The following is a 21636-nucleotide window of genomic DNA, read 5'->3' on the forward strand; positions in this document are numbered from 1 at the left end:
AATGACTCGACCACGCATGACCACTTCGTGATGTTCAATGGTAACGTACCTTTCATTTTGTGATACACTTATATTTGAATGTTGTTTTACATGACATCCATGGATTGATGTTCTCCCTTGTTGCTGGGATTGTAGTGTTGTTGTATTCTGCACTTGCTTATATATTGACCATATAAGTAGATTTGACCAAAAGGCAGTTGTTTATCAAATGTCAGTAGGCCCTGACGAAGGGTTCATTACCCGAAATGCATAGGCCCTTTATGTGACATTATTTCAGCCTCAAAATTTACAAGCACCTAATGAAGGTGCCAAATTTATGAAGAAAATAAGCCACGAATTAAAATATATGCAAACTCTTGAAAATACATCGAGCTAAGTGAATTATTTCTACATATTTAACCTAACCACTGTTCAGTGGTCAACGGGTGTGCAGCCCACACCGCTGGCCTCACGGCCAAGGTCTTCTCTTTTCACGTTTTTGCAGTGCCAATCACGGAGGCACTATCTACAATGGGTTTGCACCCCAAGTTTTACTATTCGTTTGTTACAAGTTTTTGAATAAGACTACAAGTATTCCAAGTAGTGCATAGCTCACCACCACTCCAATATAGTTCTTGTTCTCATAAACTAGAAACACAGGAATAATGTTCTCACCCTTCTATTTTAGCACTTGTGTTTATTTATTCCCATGTAAGGATAATATTTAAACATTAAAATAGTATAGACAAACTATAAGCAGTCCCTAATATAAGAAATAGTGTATTTAAAAATACTCTTAGTATCCAACTCTTTTCACTTCTAGGAGGCTAAAGCTTCCAACCAATCATTGAAGTGCATAGTAGTCATGCGATGCCACTCCAGATGCTGCAAACCTACTAAAGAAGTTAAAGATAAAAATCAATCTGAAGTTATAGTAAAATACAGGCGAACGATAGCAATAAAACTGCTTGATTCCTCTCTCCTATCCAGCACGTGTGTATGAAACTACTTATCCTGGATGTGATATTGTCAAACACCTGTTCTGGTTCCTCTGTCCCACTGCCCTCCTGCATCTCCTCACCTGTACTGCTGGAGTTCGATCTGTAGTCGTCCCGCTGTTGTCGGTACCTGTGTCTTTCTTCTTCCTTCCGTTGAAGTGATCTGTCTCGGTGGGAAGCCACAGTGGCCACCGGTGTGCTGTAGCCCTGTGGCCCCTCCACCGAAACAAACCGCAATGGCTAAAAAGCCAATGGCTGAAAAAACCCCAAGAAGAGTTGCAGCAGCGGGAGGTGGTTTGCGGCTCCCAATGAAAATGAATAGAAGTCGTAGTAGAAGGTTCCGATGAGATCGTATGCTCTTCCGTTACTGTTTAGCGCTGTGACAACAGAATAGGCAGCAAACTGACCAAAGGAAAGAACAGGATCCGGGCAATCAATCGGGGGGAAGAGGTAAGAAGTAAGCAGACTTGCCGAGGAGCTGAAGCAGAACTGCCGCGGAGCTGTGCCGCACCAACCAGGAGAGGGGGCGTGGCCACAGTGGGTGCCGCAAAGTCAGCAGCGGCTCAGAGGTTACGGAGCACCCTGCGATAGCGGGGAAAGTAGCGGAGGAGAACATTTAGCAGAATAGGAAGTAAATGGCAATGCGCAGTACGCGAGGGAGGAAAAAATGTAGAGAAAATATACCAAAGAGGAATACGAACAGTCGGAGTGTTAGCGAAACAGAAAGCAACAGAACGAAAGCTGTGAATTGGTTGCAATGCGAAGAACGCTGGGAGGAAGCGGAATAAGAACCTCCCAGCCACCATTGTGTAAAAGAAAGACTAGGCCGTCACCAGGCCGTTTAGCAGAACGTGATGGAACCACTAATGGCTGCCCCATCTATACCTACTCCAGAGCCCCCTTCTAGGTCTGATACAACCGGGCTTCCCCGGATGAGCCCGATGGAACTTGGCTAATAATGAGGGGGTGTGAATATTGGAAGCGGGCTCCCAAGAGTCTTCAGACCGTGGGTAGCCCTTCCAGCCCAGTAGGTATTCCAAATGCCCCCTGTGGTATCTGGAGTCAAAAACATGGGATACCTCATAATCTACGTCGGTGCCTCCCTGGAGGTGTCTGTAGTTGGATGTAGATCGGCCTGAAGAACCCGGAACGAAAGCTTTGAGTAATGAAGAATGAAAAACAGGATGAATGCGTTTGAGGTTAGAGGGTAGTTTGAGCTTGTAAGCGACTGGATTGATTTTAGCCAGAATGGAAAAAGGACCCAAAAAACGAGGAGACAGTTTAGATGGGTGAGCCCATCGGTGTACGAATTTGGTGGAAAGCCAGACTTTAGAACCTTCGTTCCAATCCGGACCTCTTTGTCGGTGAAGATCTGCCTGTCATTTGTAAGATTGAGAGGCTATTTGAAGACTGGCTCTTGCTGAAGATTGTGCCTCGGCGATTTTGTCCAGGGATGCCTCAACTGCTGGTACGTTAGTATGTCTTCTTGCTATGGGATTGATGCCTCGTGGATGGAACCCATAGCTGCAGAAAAAAGGTGACATGTTCATAGCTGTGTGTTTGGCATTATTATAGGAGTATTCAGCAGTGGCGAGTAGTGGTATCCAGTCGTCCTGTTGTTGATTACAATAACAGTGAAGATATTGTTCTAATGTGGTGTTGGCTCTTTCCATTTGTCAGTTAGTTTGGGGGTGATACTCCGATGACAATGCTAATTCCATTCTCAGGAGCTGACACATAGCCTTCCAAAATCGTGACGTATATTGTGTTCCTCTATCGGAAATGATCTTGTCGGGCAAACCGTGGATTCAAAAAATGTCCTTGACAAATACTCTCGCCATCTCTTCTGCAGTCGGTACCTTGTGTAGGGGAGAGAAATGACTCATTTTTGTATAGGAGTCGATTGTCACCATGATACAGGTGCACCCAATGGGATTCTGAAAGGTCAACGATAAATTCAGTAGAGATAATTTCCCAGGGACATGTAGGTAATGGGTTTTGTTCTAGAAGCCCAATGGGTTTACAAGGCTGATGTTTGCTTTTAGCGCAGATGGGACACCTTTTGATATACTCTGCCATTTCTTGTTTGAGATTAGGCCAATAGTAGGAACGTCTGACCAGGTCAAGTGTTCTGGTTTGTCCTCGATGTCCGGCAGTTTGGTTATCGTGACACCAGTTGAGTATCATCCGTCTCAAAGATTCTGTGGGTATGAAAAGATTGTTATCCTTGAACAAAAAGCCATCTTCCTTCCTTATGCCTATACCTGAATGTTGTTCAGTGACAGTGGCCTGTTTGACCTGTTGAAGGAATGATTTAACCAGGGCCACTAACCGGTTCCTCGGAAACATTCTTTCAGGTGATAAGATAGGTTGATACTCTGAGTGCTTTTTCCTGGAAGAGCATCTGCTAATTTGTTCAAACAGCCAGGTAGGTAGGTTATCCGGAAATCGTATTGAGCAAAGAAGTGAGCCCACCTTGCTTGCCGTGAGTTGGTAAACTGCATGGTTTTCAGGACTTTTAGGTTGCGATGATCAGTGCGTATAGTGAAGGGTTGAGCACTGCCCTGCAGTAAGTGTCTCCATTCCTCGGAGGCCAGCTTCATTGCTAGCAGTTCCTTCTCGAGGACTGAATAATTACGTTGACTAGAACTGAGGGTTCGAGAGAGGTAAGCAATGGAATGTTCGGTGCTATCATCTTCCTGTAGTAACACTGCCCCAATAGCGGCTGCGGAAGCGTCGGTCTCAACCACAAATGGTTTAGTCTGATCAGGTTGTTTGAGAATAGAAGCAGAGCAAAACAGCTCTTTGACATGTTGGAAGCTTTTCTCTGCATTATCATTCCACTTAAATGGGCTGGTGCTTTTTTTTTAGAAGTGTGGTAATGGCCAATACTACTTCTGAAAAGTTTGGTATAAAACTGCAATAAAGTTTGCTAATCCCAAAAACCTCTGTATCTCCTTGACCGAAGTGGGGGTTGGCCAGTCAAGGATAGCAGAGACCTTTCCTATGTTGATAAGATACTCTTTGTTCGGATAGGATGTAACCCAGGTATGGGATAGAAGTTACTCCAAACACACATTTTTCAAGTTTGCCAGTAGATTGTTTTGGTGAAGGCGTCTGAGGACCTCTGAGACATGTGGATGGTGTTTGGAGGGATCCGAGGAGAAAACTAAGATGTCATCAAGATAGATGATAACTGACAGGAACATAAGATCTGAGAACATTCTGTCAATAAATGTTGGAAGACCGCTGGCGCGTTCACTAAGCCGAAAGGCATAACCTTGTATTCGTATAACCCAAAAGGTGTTCGAAAGGTGGTCTTCCATTCATCTCTACGGATCCTGAGAAAGGTGGTAAGCACTGCAGAGATCAAGTTTAGTAAAGATCTTTGCGCCCTGTACTGCTTCCAAGATGTCGGGGATTAGAGGCATAGGGTACCGATCCCGTATTGTGACTTTATTAAGACCTCTAAAGTCAATGCAGGGTCTTAATTCTGAGGAATCACGTTTGGGAACAAAAAACAGTGGGGCCCCTGCAGGAGACCTCGAAGGCTGGATGAGACCATTCTGTAGATTGTTGTCCAGGTACTCTCGGAGCGCCTTCTTTTCTGTATGTGACAACGAAAACATGCGACCGAATGGCACCAATGCGTTGGGGGTCAATTCGATCGCGCAGTCCTCCGGTATATGCAGAGGGAGTTCCATGTGTGTTTGTTCGGTAAATACCTGTTGGTATGGGGCATATTCCGGTGGTAATGCATGAACTCCAATAGCCCCTTCTTGTTCTGAGGCTAGGGCTTGTACCTGACTGTATGCAGGCTGAGAGAAACAGTGTTGCTTGCAGTATCCAGATTCAAAACTCAACAGTTTTTTTGTCCATTTGATTACCGGGTTGTGCTTCCTGAGCCAAGTAATTCCCAGAATGATCGGGAAGTGGGCTGCTTGTATTATTGTCGAATTTTATCGACTCGTGTGTTGGAAGATCCGAACCAGGAGTTCCTCGGTGGTATGCGTTATCAGACCAGATGACAAGGGGGTTCCATCTACCCTTTGACTTTCTGACCCTCTGTTCTTTCCAATCTGATGATTCCCGTTTTGGCAGCCCAAATTGTGTCCACGAAATTACCGGCTGCCCCACAGTCCAGAAGTCTATCCATTGCGTGCCAGATCTAACTTGCACATTGAGCACCAAGAGTCATGACTCCTCAGTATGGGTTGATGAAGACACGGATAAAGAAACATAGGGACTTGATGCAGAACCAAACCCTCGGACGCTCGTCCCTGTTAGGTTTGAGGGCATTTGTTTCCCTGTTTACGGGAAGGTATGTTTTCCTGATCCACAATAGGCGCACAGTCCGTTTTCTCAGCGACGCCTTCGTTCCTCAGCGGTAAGAGGGCCACGTGCAGTACCGATCTGCATTGGTTCTTCTCGAGGGACGGGCAAGGGCGGTGTGGCTGCAAAAGACGGTGCTTCTCCGAAGGAGGGTTGGCCTCAGTGTCTTCTATGTTCGCTTTCTTTCCAGAATCCAGTACTCTATTTGGAGCACTGATGACAGAAGGTCAGCAAACGTTGGGGGTCTAGGCGTCCTTGCTAGCTCATCCTTTATCTCTTCTTTGAGCCCAAGTCTGAATATAGCATACTGGGCTTGCTCTGGCCAACCTGCCTGTGTGGCTAGGGTTTTGAACACTGAGATATAGGAGAGGACATCCATGGTTCCCTGATGAGCGTCTAGGAGATCTTCACAAGCAGTATATGTAATTTCTGGCCGCTCGAAAGTCTGCTTTAGGAGTGTCTTGAAACCCTCATAATCTTGCATTATCGGGTTTGTTCCGGTAACTAGAGGAGTAGCCCGGGCCAGTGCGTTTCCAGTCATGTTCGAAATGAGATAACCTACTTTAGCCTGATTAGACGCAAACGTAGTAGGTCGAAAAGTGAAGTGGACTGTACAGGTGTCCAGAAATTATTTTACTTTTCTTGAAGTACCATCGAACTTACCTGAAGAGAGTGGCATCGGGGCTAGTTCTGGATTGGGAAGGGGCTCCCGCGTGGTGACCATCTGTTTTAATATAATGTTTTCATTTTTTAGGGTCTGCACCTCCTGTGAAAGTCCCTGAACAGCCCCCAGCAGTTCCTGTATTTGCTCAGGCGTGGCCATATCTTTTCGGCGTTGCAATCTGTCAAACACCTGTTCTGTTCTGTCACACTCCTGTTCTGGTTCCTCCGTCCCACTGCCCTCCTCCGTCTCCTTACCTGTACTACTGGAGTCCGATCTGTAGACGTCCCCCTTATGTTGGTACCTGTGTCTTTCTTCTTCCTACCGTCGAGGTAATCTGTCTCGGTGGGAAGCCACAGTGGCCACCGGTGTGCTGTAGCCCTGTGGCCCCTCCACCGAAACAAACAGCAATGGGGAAAAAGCCAAAGGCTGAAAAAACCCCAAGAAGAGCTGCAACAGCAGTAGGTGGTTTGCGGCTCCCAACGAAAATGAATAGAAGTCGTAGTAGAAGGTTCCGATTAGATAAGGGTGTAGTATGCTCTTCCGTTACTGTTTAGCGCTGCGATAACAGAAAAGGCAGCAAACGGACCGAAGGAAAGAACAGGATCCGGGCAATCAATCGGGTGGAGCAGGTAAGAAGTGAGCAGACTTGCTGAGGAGCTGAAGCAGACCTGCCGTGGAGCTGCGCCGCACCAACCAGGAGTGGGGGCGCGGCCACAGCGGGTGCCGCAAAGTCAGCAGCGGCTCAGAGGGTACGGAGCACCCCGTGAGATCGGGGAAAGTAGCGGAGGAGAAAATTTAGCAGAAAAGCAAGTAAAGGGAGTACGCGAGGAGGGAAAAGAATGTAGAGAAAATATACCAAAAAGGAATACGAATACTCGGAGCGTTAGCGAACCAGAAAGCAACAGAACGAAAGCTGTGAATTGGTTACAATGCGAAGAACGCTGGGAGGAAGCGGAATAAGAACCTCCCAGCCACCATTGTGTAAAAGAAAGACTAGATCGTCATCAGGCCGTTTAGCAGAACGTGATGGAACCACTAATGGCTGCCCCATCTATACCTACTCCAGAGCCTCCAGGTACCCGGACGCATGACAGTTATGATATGTTATTTATAACACGCTTAATACCCAGAGGTTTCTAAGCCCGGACTCGGTGATCGAACCTGTTTTGCTCTGTGTCGTCTTGCTTCCAAGGCAAGCACGTTGCCTCTGAGCTATCCTCCCTATAGAATTGGTATATGAGGCAGCAAAGGTTTTGAAGTGCGCCATGTCTAAGCTTGTTCCGCATCTTGGCTCAGTGTGCCCCAAACATCAGCCAACATTCAAAAAGCCATCCTGGCAAAAATAACTTGGCCAATTTAAAACCTGTTAAAGCCCCTGCAAAAATTCAAAAGAAAACCATTAATTATAAAAGCTAAAGTCATGATTCAAAACGCTCTAAGCAAGAACGAAAATTATGAATCGGAGAATATCAATAATATATCATCGAAGTGTTGGTAATGTGTTCTTTGCACCTTTCTTTTTTCTATTCCAGCTCTTCCCCCAACGGATATTGAACTGCTTGCTACCTGTCCAAAGTCCTCTGCCTTACACCACCCTGTTTACAGTGCAATGTCTCGGGAGAATAGCTCAGGGGCAACACGCTCTACTTGGAAGCAAGACAACAAAGAGCAACACAGGTTCCATCCCCGGGTCTGTGCTTAGAAACCTCTGGGTATTAAGCGCGTTATAAATAACAAATTATATATAATGTATAGGTTTGAAAAAGACTTCATCTCATTACATGTAACCGGTCATGACCTGTCCGGGTAATCGGGAGGGAAATACATGGTTTTAGTAATTAAGGCACTCTGCATTGAAAATACAAAAAGAGAAAAAGAAAATGCATGATATGATATGATACGATAGGTTATTTATAACACGCTTAACCCAAAGGTTTCTGAGCGTATACCCGGGGATCGAACCTGTGTTGCTCCGTGTCCTCTTGCTTCGAAGGCGAGCACATTGCCCCTAAGCTATCCTTCCGAGACAGGCATATCTGGATTGTTAACTTAATTTACTAGCTCACTTAGAAGTAAAGAAAGATGTCAAGTTTCTGAAACCTGCACATAGACTTCGTAGCTATGGTAAGTATTAAAAATTGCACGCAAATAATAAAAAGGATTTTCCAACGTGCATCTTTGAGTGGAGATTCATAGAAGGTTGCAAAATAGAAGACTTTGTTTGCGCCCAGCCAGGATGAATAACATTTGTATTAAAAAAGAAAAAGGTAATATTTTGAGTTACTAAGGCCTATTGTCTTGAATGTGGTGATTGGGTGGATGGAATAACAACAGAGGGCCATGTTGGAAAGCAAAGCGATGATTGGTAGATATTAATAGTAACTGATAATTCAATATAATATGTGCATGGCACTGAGAGAGGGAGCAGAGATGTACTGAGGTGAAAAAATAAAAGAGGTGCAATTGACTGTGCGCTGAGCAGTGTGATGAGTCCTCACAAAATCGTACTTGAAGTCTCCTTCCAGGTGGCCAGGGAAAGGCAGACACTTCCTGATCCGGACCTTCTGTGTGCCGTTCTGTGGGAGGATTATTTTCTTTTTTGGATCATTTATTTTTTATAGTCCTTTTGGCAAATCGGATGAGCATACTTTGAACACAAACCCATTCCTTAGCATGCATTTGGTACAGGGCCTGAAGAGGGACCTTCTCCTTCATCATGGTCGGAGGGTACAAAGTAGGCCCAATATGGCCTTCTATAATCTTTGCTCTTGAGGGGTGCAGAACTTAACCGACAATGGATCCCCACTGCTGGCAGATGAAGAAAAGAGCACACAGGCACTTTCAAACAAAAAATAATCTTTTTCCTTCTGAAAAAAAACCCCACGAAAAAACGTACAAATACCTCGGAGAGCAACTCCAGGACTCCCAACACTGAAGCGTGCATATAAAATCTGAAGATGGCTACCAGAGACAGGGCTTAGGGAGAGGACTGTCATTGGATGGGGGCAGTATGACCCAGAGGACAATGATTGGTTTAGAGGAGAAATATAGTTTTTAAGATAAAGTCAAACTGTTTTTTCTTTTACCTAGGATTCGTATGTGAATCCATGCCAGACACATGCCGGAGAACAATAGTTACAGATAAGTAACTTAAACCTTCTCCTATAGAATCATGGCGAACTATCATTTGAAGTACATTGTGGGGACAAATTGCACAATGAATTCTTGAAAGGGCTCTATTTACATATAGAGTGAACCAGAAGAAACTGGGAGAGGTGCCTTAGGCTTTAGGGAAGGTGACCAAACATCTACCACTGAGGCAATGAGGGATGAAGAACCTGCCATCCTTCCCGATCTAGCCTTCGCCCAGCAAAATGATCCAGCACTTGCAGAGGCTTTCTTCAGGTGATTCCTGAAGGGGAAGGATTAGAGAAGGGAAGTCTATTTTTCTTCCTAAGGCAAGGATTACTGTATAGAAAGGAAACCTCCAGAGAAGGCCTAAGTAAAATGCACTAATCCCCAAAACCCATCAGAAGATTGTACTAGACATTGCACATTCTCATTTGACAGGGTGACACTTAGGACAATCTAAGACCCAGGCGCACATCAGTGGGAGGTTTTACTGGCCAGGTATCTATGCTGATATAAAGAACTTCATTCAGACATGTGAAATATGTCAGAACACCAGTACACATATTCCCCTTCCTGCCCCTCTGAACCCTATACCAATCATAGAAGTGCCTTGTTTACCGATTTGAGATGGACATCATTGAACTGTTGGAAACCTCTAGACTGGGTAAAAAATATGTCCTCATAATCGTTGAATATGCTATGATACCCAGAGTCCGTCCCCATGCGGAACAACACAACCCAACACATTTTAAAACATCTGTTGTCATATTTTTCCAGGGTTGGTTTCCCCAGGGAAATTTTAATGGATCAGGTATCCAATTTTATGAGCAAACTCATGGGTGAAGTCAAGGAATTACTCCATGGTTCCACCTTAAGAACCTCCGTTTGTCGAACGAGAAATCATATTATATCCTCTTGATTGTATATGTATATAGGCCTAGGCCAAGTCACTCTGCGAGGAAATCTGCGTTGCAAGGTCCTGACCTTAGATCAGGCTTAGCCGCCATTTTAGGTTCATCCGCCATTTTGATTCTCGCTCCAAAGTCACCCTGTGTTCTAAGATGGTGGACAGTGTTCTTCTGTTGGTAACATGGCTGTCTTGACCTCTGCATGCATGTAATGTTTAAACTGCCTGCAGGCCAAATGTTAGGGTCATGTAATGAGACCTTGTTCTTCGTTGACCTGTGGATAGAGGATTACATGTACCAACGATACTAATCCATGAACCTATATTATGCACAATACTGTTCGAGCATTTAATGTGAACACTTGTTTGACTATATTGTATGAGAATAGGTACGAAGACTTAATATAGAATCCAAAGACACACTGTTGCTATTGTAAACCGTTGGAGAATGTATTAAGGATAATCCGTAAATGTATAAATGCATAAATTAGGAACAAACTCGGCATGAACCCCTAGCCCAAGGAAATGGTTAACCTGCAAGTGGGCTGAACATCAGATTACATATTGTATAAAAGGCATGAATATTCTGATGTACAGTCCCACTCACTGCACACACCAAACAGGGCTGGTATTCGCTGTGTTGTACTGACGGCCTGATAGCTATCTGTTGCTTTGTTCTTTGGAAACTGTTCAGTTGTAGAATAAAGATCTGTGTATCTTTTGAACCCGCGTTTGTTGTATTTCTTTTTGGGGTACTCAGCCTCGATATTCTCTTTTTGCTTCCACACGTTTACCATTCCCAAATGGGCGGATTAGTAGAAAGATTTACCAAAGCACTTAAGACGATCCTAAAAAAGTTGCTAGACAAGGATGGGAAAGACTGGGATCGCATGATTTCCTGGACCCTGTTTGCATTAAGAAAGACACCTCAGGCGTCCACCGGATTCTCTCCTTTCAAACTACTTTATGGTAGAGAACCAAGCGATGTCCTAGACGTGGTCCGGGATACCTGGGAAGAAAGAGAAGAGGCACCTGTTCCCCTCTCACAAACAGCCTCTCACAAACAGCTACGCGATTACGAGGGCATATGAAACTTGTTCGAAATCTAGTCTATACTCGCATGGAAAAAGCCCAAGCACAACAAAGGTCCACCTATGACAAGAAGGTAAACTAAAAGGTATTAGTCCTTTTACCTACCTCTGAAAATAAACCTGCCTCGAAGTGTCATGGGCCATATGAAGTACCAGAGCAAACTGGGACCCCTACCTATAAAATAGCCCAACATGACATGAAACAAATAACCCAACTCTACCACGTAAATCTCTTAAAAGCGGGGAAAGAAAATCCTTCCGCAGCCACTGCCTCGATACTGTCTTGTTTGGTACCAGAGGAAATAGATTATTTTGAATTAATTCCCCAAGAGCTATCTAGTCAACAACAAGAAGACTTAAAAGATTTAGACACGACATTCCCCGATGTATTCTGCGAGAAACCTGGGAGAGTGTAAGCACTTACCATAATAACAGAACTCCAAAGGGAACAGTGGTCCATTTGAAACCATGTAGACTCCTGGATGCCCATAGGCAGATAGGGGTTGAGGAAGTGGTAAAAATGTTAAGGGCAAATATTATCAAACCCTCTTCAAGCCCATGGTCCTTCCCTATTGTGTTGGTTACAAAACCTGATAATTCCTGGAGGCTTTGCATAGACTTTCGACAGGTCAATGCCATCTCCAACTTCGATGCCTATCCTATGCCACGCATCACCAAATTGATTGATAAACTCAGAAATTCCACCTTCCTATCAACCCTAGACTTAACTAATGGGTACTGCCCGGTCCCAGTACATGGACCTGATAAAGAAAAGACCGCTTTCTCGACACCCCTCGGACTATTCCAGTTCAAAGTCCTCCCTTTTGGCCTACAGAGGGCCCTCACCACTTTCTAACAGCCTATGGACAGGGTATTACAGCCCTACTCCGATTTCTGTGGGGCTTATATTGACGACAAAATCATTTATGGTAAGCCTTGGGAAGACCATCTTTTCCATCTCTTTACTATCATGGGAGCCTTCAGAGAAGCCAGCTTAACTGCCAATCCATCCAAATGTAAGCTGGCTCAATCAGCCGTGAAATACCTCAGCTTCTTTGTAGGGAATGGCAGTGTCCGGCCTCATCGAGAAAAAGTGAAAGCCTATCCTATTCACTATTCTAAAACACTTCCTCGTGAAAAAAACAACTGTGTTAGAATTAGAGGACCTTGCCATCAAATGGGCCATCACCCATCTAAGATACTATCTCCTACGAAGGAAGTTCACACTCATCACAGATCATTCCCCATTAGTGTGGATAAGCCAATGAAAGGACTCTAACCCTTCAGTCATGGGATGGTTCCTAGACCTGCAACCCTACTGTTTCACTGTGGAGCACCGAAAAGGTAAAAACCAGGGGAACTTCAATTTTCTTTCCCGGTTTCCCTGTGAAACAGATCATTGCATAGGGTAAGGGTATGTGAGAAACCAGAAGGTGTCTCACCCACTAGTGCCCGGGGATCGGTCATCCAGGTGGCCAGGACATGGCCATTGCTTTTGGATCCAGTTCCTGGGGGTTGACCAGTGAGGGAGAATCATCTCGTGGAGGGGTCTTCGGGCAGTGGGAGTGGGACACCGGATGGTGAGACGCTGTATCTCCTTCCCTGCAACACCTATACCTCATCCTACCAGATAGGAAATTTAGGAACTCTTTCCCCCCTTACAACACGAACACTTTCACACAGACAGCCCGCTATGGGAGAAAACAGACCAACTCCCGAGCCATTTACCTGACATGTCCCAATGCATTGGTCAGGCAATGTTAGGCAATTACTGATTACTCACACCTGACTTCCATTAAACTTCCCCACACGGATAAAAGGCCGAGCACAAAAGCACACTCTGGGCGAGTCAAAACACATGTGGAAAGAGCAATTTTGAGACGGCAGCTGAATGAGAGAAGAAAGACGGCAAAACAGAAGGGGATCGCAAGGAGAGAAATTCGACAAGGAACCGTTACTTTCCAGAAACCTCAAGAATTGAAAGAGTAAGACCAGGAAACAAGGCTGAAGAATCTTACATTGTGTGTTGGAGATACCCGGGGCCCTCCTGCGTCAGTAATCAAAGCTGGGAGAAGCGCCAGCCGCCGTGGTACCATCCTTTGCTCCAAGATCAAAACAGCATTCATGAAATTAACACAGCCGGTGAGTTGGGGAGACTGATACAAGACCAGTCTGTGTTGAAGCCAAGCTTGAAAGCAGCAACATTGTATGGCGAGAGCTGAAACGAACATTGTTTAAGCGTGTGTGATAAGAGTCGCAAATAAAGGTGAACTGCTGATGAGTGACTGAAGTTTAAAAGCAAGATATAATACCTTTGACAGTTGTCCGTCACCGCGTGGGGGCACAATCGAAGGTCCCTGTAAGGTACCCAGTTGAGAAGTCGCAAAAGTGAAACTGAGGAGAAAGGTTAGATCAAGAAGAGATCGAGTAATTGTGAATCGAAGTGGTCCTGCGACGGGCCGAGCAAAATCCTGCGCACAGTCGAAAGTCTTCGATTTTGCTGTCAGAAGGGATCTGAGCCTGGAAGAGGTGGATCCATGGTCTGAGCCCGACGGAGGGAGATCAATTGAAGGTTTTTTGTTAGTGGCTCTGAGCCCGGCAGTGGGGTACTCGGGGTGAACAGTACATCGCCCAAATACTTGTACATGAAAATCCTGAAGAAAAAGGAACTTTGAATGTTTGTTTGTCGCATCAGGCCCTCTGAAGTAAGAGACTTTGAAAGTTAATGTTATAAGTATTTATATAGTGCACCGTCACCAACGGAGTTGGTCCCTAAGCACTCTGGCAGATCTGTAAACATGGAGGAGGGTGGCGGGAGGGTAGCGTTAGTCAGGTGGAGGGGGAGTGCGAGAAGTGGTGTGCTGTTGGTGTCATCAGTTCGGTATACACTGCGCTGCGCTTTGGTGTGATTATCGGACCGGGCGAGACCTTGTGTGCTGTTGGTGCGGTTTATGTGTTGTTTGCTTGTTGTTGATGCAGTGTGGTAAAGTGCATGCGGTTTGCTGGGTGAGAGATGGTTGTGTGAATTTTCGGGTGGGTTAGGTATGCAGAGATTTGAAGGTTTGGTTGGTGAGGTCTGTATTCTGGTTTTAGTACCTCTTGTTCCATTTAGATTGTATTCCTATGGGTGCCGTTATGGCTGATTACTTTTATTGGCCGTCTGACTGTTTTGTGTGATGGCACGGTGCGCTCCCAGCTGTGTTCTAATGAACTTTGTATAATGTGATTGGGTATGTCTGTTTCTCTACCTCAGGTGTAGGAGCTGAGGATTGGGTGCTCCCTGTTCCCTTGCTATCTGTTGTGGCATAGGTCTGTTGGAGGTTGGGTGTGGTTCAGGCCTAGGTGCTATTGATAAATCGTCCAATTCTTTCCATCTTTGTCTGCCTATGTATTCAGTCTTTTGTGTCCTCCTATCCACGCCATCTCTCTGTCGTTCGGTATGTTGTGGAGAGACTTTGGCACAGAAGAAGGCCCTGATACTGAGATTTTGAACTACGTCCTCGTGCTAGAAAGGCCAGAGTATGTGCTCAGCTTGAGTGTGCCGCCTTGTCCCATGCTGAAAACGTGGGGAAGGGAAGCCAACGGCTTGAATATCCTGACATATCATTCTTGAACACTTTTCTCTTGCATAACATTGTTTCCCACACTATTTGTATTTAGAAGTAAGGATTGGCAATAGGATTATTAGTATAGGCCCTTTTATTTTGACAGACTTGACTAGGACTGCGTTGTTATTATTTGATGGTCATAGTTTGCTCCCATCTTTAGATTTAGGATTCGATTGGCGTTCTATCAACCCATTGAAGTTCAATAAACACCCTTGAACTGTGATCACTTGTGTCTATCTTACTGTTGATACCATGCCTTCCTTACAGTTCCCACTACCTTTCCTAGGTGGGTGACGGGAGGTATGACAATAGGCCATTTAGGCATGAAGAATGGCGGGGGTATCTTCATATGGAAAAGGGGGACACCATGTCTCATCTGATGATGTCATGACACCCTCCAGAAGGCTGCCTTCCCCCATGTGATCCTGCCTCCTATAGCCACCCCAGGGGCCGTTAGCTGCTGCTGTCCCCTGGCTGCATGGGGAGAGGTCACCGCCGGGAAAGGAGTGATGACACCATCAGATTCATCACATGCCCTTCTACTAATGCTGCTGATTCTCTTAGCACCTACTGGGAAACAGGAAAGGCAGTCAACATGTCCCTGTTCTCTTCCTTTTCAGTGTTTTACCGTGAAAGAATAGGTCTGCATGTCTAAGAACCAGGGCATGACCCGTGCATTGGTGTCCTTGCACGAAGGCTCCTCCATGTTAATGGAGAGGGATCGGCGACCAATCTAAACTTTCTGCCGGTGAGGTAGTATCTGAGGTATGACACTGCCCACTTTAAAGCTTGGGCCTCCAGCTCAATGGTGGCGTAGTTCTTTTCTCAGGGGTATCGTTTCCTAATGATATAAAGAAGTGGGTGTTAAATGCCATTGTGATCTTGTGAAAGGACAGCCCCCAATCCGACATATTTGACTGGATTGTGCCAAGGGACTTTTTTTGGGTTTGCTGCAAGCCCGGCTTTTCTCAAGGCTCTGGTAACTAGGTGTAGGTGTTGTAGGTGGTCTTCCCATGTCCTCCTATGAATGATTATATCATCAATTAAGCCCGCAGATGGAGGAATAAGGCCGTCAGGCGTGGTCCACTAACCTTTGAAAGGTGGCTGGGGCCCTGTGTAGTCCCAAAGGTAATTATTTTATTTATTTATTGTGTTCAACAGTACAAATGTACTTTTAACACATTACATAGAAATATACATAACCAGCAAAATGCATACAATCATGTAATTCAATGCCAAATTCCCAATTCATTAATCATAAAACGATATTATCCTGAGAAACAAATTCTTCTCCACAAGTCTTCTTCAGTAGTAAACCTTCTCCCAGCAAGAGCTTGAGTCCTACAATTTATCAAATCAGGGCACTCAACACATTGGTGCTTCAGAGTCTCAATCTCAGTCTTACAGTGGCTGCATAGTCTTTGATCTCTCAGAATATTGAGACGCCTGCCCACTGTTTCATTGGTTAGTACCCGATTCAACCTGATTCTTAATGATTGAGTCCTGAAGCTCCTCAATGGTGTTTCAGGTATGGAGCAAGCACGTTAAAACTCTTAAAAGACCATACAAAATGGTCCCCAAAACATTTAGCGTCCATAATCGTGGATCTCACGCTTGACCAGGTGTACCTGTTCCATGCTAACTTAGCCACTTTGGGCGTAAAGCCCAGTCGATCAAGCGAGATTCCTGCGCATAAAAGCATAGATTCACAGTTTAGGACCCAATCATTAAGCACTCTGCAACCACCCTGTAACTTTACCAAGTTTAGTTCCTCAAGCACCGAAGCTGTCGGAGGGTTCATCATATTTGTAAACAGCTGGAGCTTAGCCCAATCCACCATAGTGTGGATAGGATGCTGTCCCAGTTCAAACAACATCCCTGCAAGAGGGACAGACTGAGGGCCCAATCCACCATGGTGTGGATAGGAAGCTGTCCCAGTTCAAACAACATCCCTGCAAGAGGGGCAGACTGAGGGCCCAATCCACCATGGTGTGGCTAGGGAGCAGTCCCAGTTCAAACAACATCCCTGCAAGAGGGACAGACTGAGGCAGTTAGTTGCAAGAGACCTCTCCAGAGGTCACCCTCCAATTTTGACCAATCTACAAACTGACTCCTGGTTTGGGCGCCATAAATTAGTTTTGGAACCAGTTGGAGACCAGGGTATAACCCCCCCCCCCTTTTAGAATAAGTACCTTTGATTTAGTTGAGTTTAGTGATAGGCCTAAACTCCTCAGGAATCCCTCTACTGCTGTTAAAGCTCTCTGCAAACCAATAGCTGTCAAATCACAAAGGACAATATCGTCCGCATAGAACAAATACTGGATTACCAGGGTGCCCAGCCTAGGAGGAAAAGTGTTAAATTGTCCAAAGCACCCTCCCAAGCCCAGCAGATAGAAACAAACCAAGAACGGAGCCAACACACACCCCTGTCTTAAGCCCCTGTTAGTATAAATCCAGGGGGGATAATTACCAAAGGCATCCAGCCGAACCAGGGCCTCCAGGATACCCAGCAAAGCAGCGGGGCACCCTTTCTCATTCATTTCTTTCCATAAAAGGGATCTATTCACCAGGTCAAAAGCTTTGCTAATGTCTAGGAAAGCAATAAAAACAGGCCAGGATTGAATCTTAGCTTGATGTGCTAATAAATCCAAGACAAAACAGTTGTAGCTGTGCTTAGGCCCTGACGAAAACCTGACTGAAAGACTGCCAAGGCCTTAGATTCACTCGCCCATTTTTGCAAGACTTTCAACCACATTTTTGCAAAAATCTTACTTGAAGCATCCAGGAGGGATATTGGTCTGTAATACAATGGTAAGGACCTATCTCCTCCCTTGAATATCACTATTATTGTAGCTGCAGACCAAGTCCTGGGAAACTTTTACTTGCAAGGATGCTGGTAAATAGGTCTGAGAGCACCGGTGCCCAGACCGACATATTGGGCCTCATTACGAGGTTTGCGGAACGGGTTAACAGGCTCCGCTAATGGAGGTGGACCCGTTCAACCCGTCCCGCGAAATTACGAGGTCCCCTCGCGGGACCCGGTAAAGACGCCTGGCGAAACCAGCCGTCGTTACCGGGTCCCACGAGGGGAAGAGGGAGCAAACAACGGTCCGTTGTTATCTCCCTCTCCCTTTCCCATTCCCATTCAGCCCTATGGGGTCGTGTTTTGTTTTGATGGGTGAGCCGAGCGAAATGTGCAGAAAATGCGTTTTTTTCCCCACATTTCGGACTTTGCAGGGGTTTCTGGGTAATAAATTATGGGGCGATTTGGGCATATCATACCTCTGCGTATTCCCACGGGTGTCCTCTTTTCGGAAATGCATGGGGTTCCCTGTTTTCCTTGGTGGCTTGGACACCCGAGGCCCATATCTGTATGATGTCAGAGTGTGACATTTCAGGTGTGAAAACAGACTTGGGGTTACTTGTGTTTTAGGCTTTCCCCTTGGTGGCCAGGTAGGTGCACCCACACATGTGAGGTACCGATTTCATTGGGACACCTGTGGGAACGCGGGACGGTAGGCCATGTGTTGTTGGGGGCATGTTTCGATGGGTGAGCCGAGGGAAATGTGCGAAAAATGTGTTTTTTGTCCCACATTTTGGACTTTTTGGGGGTGTCTGGGTAATACATTCTGGGGCAATTTGGGCATATCATACCTCTGCGGATTCCCACGGGTGCCCTCTTTTCAGAAATGCATGGGGTTCCCTGTTTTCCCCGGTGGCTTGGACACCTGAGGCCCATATCTGTATGGTGTGAGAGTGTGACATTTCAGGTGTGAAAACAGACTTCGGGTTACTTGTGTTTTAGGCTTTCCCCTTGGCGGCCAGGTAGGTGCACCCACACATGTGAGGAACCGTTTTCATCGGGACACGTGTGGGAACGCGGGACGGTAGGCCATGTGTTGTTGGGGGCGTGTTTCGATGGGTGAGCCGAGCGAAATGTGCGGAAAATGCATTTTTTCCCACATTTCGGAGTTTGCAGGGGTTTCTGGGTAATAAATTCTGGGGCGATTTGGGCATATCATACCTCTGCGTATTCCCACGGGTGTCCTCTTTTTGGAAATGCATGGGGTTCCCTGTTTTCCTTGGTGGCTTGGACACCCGAGGCCCATATCTGTATGATGTGAGAGTGTGACATTTCAGGTGTGAAAACAGACTTGGGGTTACTTGTGTTTTAGGCTTTCCCCTTGGCGGCCAGGTAAGTGCACCCACACATGTGAGGTACCGTTTGTATCTGGACACCTCTGGGAACGCGGGACCGTAGGCCATGTGTTGGGGTCGTGTTTCGAAGGGTGAGCCGAGCGAAATGTGCGGAAAATGCGTTTTTTCCCACATTTCGGAGTTTGCGGGGGTTTCTGGGTAATACATTCTGGGGCGATGTGGGAATATCATACCTCTGCGGATTCCCACGGGTGTCCTCTTTTCGGAAATGCATGGGGTTCCCTGTTTTCCTTGGTGGCTTGGACACCCGAGGCCCTATCTGTATGATGTGAGAGTGTGACATTTCAGGTGTGAAAACAGACTTGGGGTTACTTGTGTTTTAGGCTTTCCCCTTGGCGGCCAGGTAGGTGCACCCACACATGTGAGGTACCGTTTTCATCGGGACACCTGTGAGAACGCGGGACAGTAGGCCATGTGTTGTTGGGGGCGTGTTTCGGTGGGTGAGCCGAGCAAAATGTGCGGAAAATGCATTTTTTCCCCCACATTTCGGACTTTGCAGGGGTTTCTGGGTAATAAATTCTGGGGCGATGTGGGCATATCATACCTCTGCGGATTCCCACGGGTGTCCTCTTTTTGGAAATGCATGGGGTTCCCTGTTTTCCCTGGTGACTTGGACACCCGAGGCCCATATCTGTATGATGTGAGAGTGTGACATTTCAGGTGTGAAAACAGACTTGGGGTTACTTGTGTTTTAGGCTTTTCCCCTTGGCGTCCAGGTAGGTGCACCCACACATATGAGGTACCGTTTTCATCGGGACACCTGTGGGAACGCGGGGCGGTAAGCCATGTGTTGTTGGGGGCGTGTTTCTATGGGTGAGCCGAGCAAAATGTGCGGAAAATGCGTTTTTTTTCTCCACATTTCGGACTTTGCGTGGGTGTCTGGGTAATGAAGTCTGGGGCGATTTGGGCATATCATACCTCTGCAGATTCCCACGGGTGTCCTCTTTTCGGAAATGCATGGGGTTCCCTGTTTTCCTTGGTGGCTTGGACACCCAAGGCCCATATCTGTATGGTGTGAGAGTGTGACATTTCAGGTTTGAAAACAGACTTGGGGTTACTTGTGTTTTAGACTTTCCCCTTGGCGGCCAGGTAGGTTCACCCACACATGTGAGGTACCGTTTTCATCGGTACTCCTGTGGGAATGCGGGACGGTGGGCCATGTGTTGTTGGGGGTGTGTTTCGATGGGTGAGCCGACCGAAATCTGCGGAAAATTCATTTTCTCCCACATTTCGGAGTTTGCAGGGGTTTCTGGGTAATAAATTCTGGGGCGATTTGGGCATATCATACCTCTGCGTATTCCCACGGGTGTCCTCTTTTTGGAAATGCATGGGGTTCCCTGTTTTCCCTGGTGGCTTGGACACCCGAGGCCCATATCTGTATGATGTTCGAGTGTGACATTTCAGGTGTGAAAACAGACTTGGGATTACTTGTGTTTTACGCTTTCCCCTTGGCGGCCAGGTAGGTGCACCCACACATGTGAGGTACCGTTTTCATCGGGACACCTGTGGGAACGCGGGACGGTAGGCCATGTGTTGTGTTTGTGTGGTTTTCATAACGTTTTGACCCATTTGCTGGTGCCCTTTGTCACACAACCCTTTCCTTTCCCAAATGTGACCTACATTTAGTCGCTGCTTTAGGCACCATACACTTTTGAAACCTGCACAAGTCACCTACCCTTGAAAAGGTCTGCCTGTGCTCTTTCAGAAAATGTATGCTTGCCATTCCTCACCACATTGGTCTTCCCGATTTACACATGCTAAGTGCGTCTGTTCAGGCCGTGAGCGTAAAACTCCTGTGTACCATGGCTCAGTGGTTGGCTTGTGGTAATGCTTGTTTTGTAAAACACTACAAAAAATGTGTGCTCTCCTAACTGCAAGAGTCGGGGGAATGTAGCGGAGCATTGCTTTTCTCAAAATTCATAGAAGCCATTGCCGTACCAAGCCAACCATGTCCAACACATACCTTTTTTTTCGGCCATTTTCCCACTTTTCCCCCAATCTATGGCAGTTTCCCCTACCTAGTTGTTGCCTGACCTACGCAAATCACCCCTTCCTAAACTTGGAATTTTATCTACTTTTCAGAAATATATGCCTTTCTGTCCTCCAATTCGGCTTTCCTACCCTTTTCATCCATTCCGTCCATGCATGGCCAATTGGCAAAAATGGCCAAAATCGCCTACCTCTCACAAAACGGTTGATAACCACTTCAAAATAAAAAAAAAATCGCTTCCACTCAACCTGTTCTTGAAAGCCAGGAAATTGGGGAATTCAGCACAGCAAACCATTCATTCCTAGCTCTTACAAGGAAAAAACCACAGGCTTCTTTGTACATCATTTTATTGGCATTTTTTGAAAAAACCCCAAATGTTCGCCCTTTTTGCTTATTTTCTCTCACTCCCCTACCGCAACCTAGGATTCCTGGGTGGCGTTACGACCGCCTACATGCGGGAAAAAAAGGAGCCAAATTTGGCCGAGATACCTCATGTAACAAAAAGTTACAAGCCATTGAATGGCCACATACCGAAATCACTAAAAAAGTCCCTGGCACTGGGGAGAAATCCCCATGGCACTTAAGGGGTTAAAGAGTTTCTCCGTCCTTTGATCGCACAATAACACTTGCCAGTGCTTCTTTATGATCGATTTAATGCGACTACTTTGTGTTGAAAATCTGGTGACAAATACCAATTCTGGTTCAGTTTTCACTTTT

The 21636-nt window shown here is 46.0% G+C and overlaps 1 pseudogene; it reads left to right on the top strand.

Moving 5' to 3' along the window:
- Positions 1-21636, top strand: part of LOC138473377 (zinc finger protein 271-like) — a 195957-nt pseudogene that overhangs the window by 73616 nt on the left and 100705 nt on the right.

This window comes from Ambystoma mexicanum, chromosome 8 (assembly GCF_040938575.1).
Source record: "Ambystoma mexicanum isolate Mex_15411 chromosome 8, UKY_AmexF1_1, whole genome shotgun sequence".
Classification (NCBI taxonomy): Eukaryota; Metazoa; Chordata; class Amphibia; order Caudata; family Ambystomatidae; genus Ambystoma; species Ambystoma mexicanum.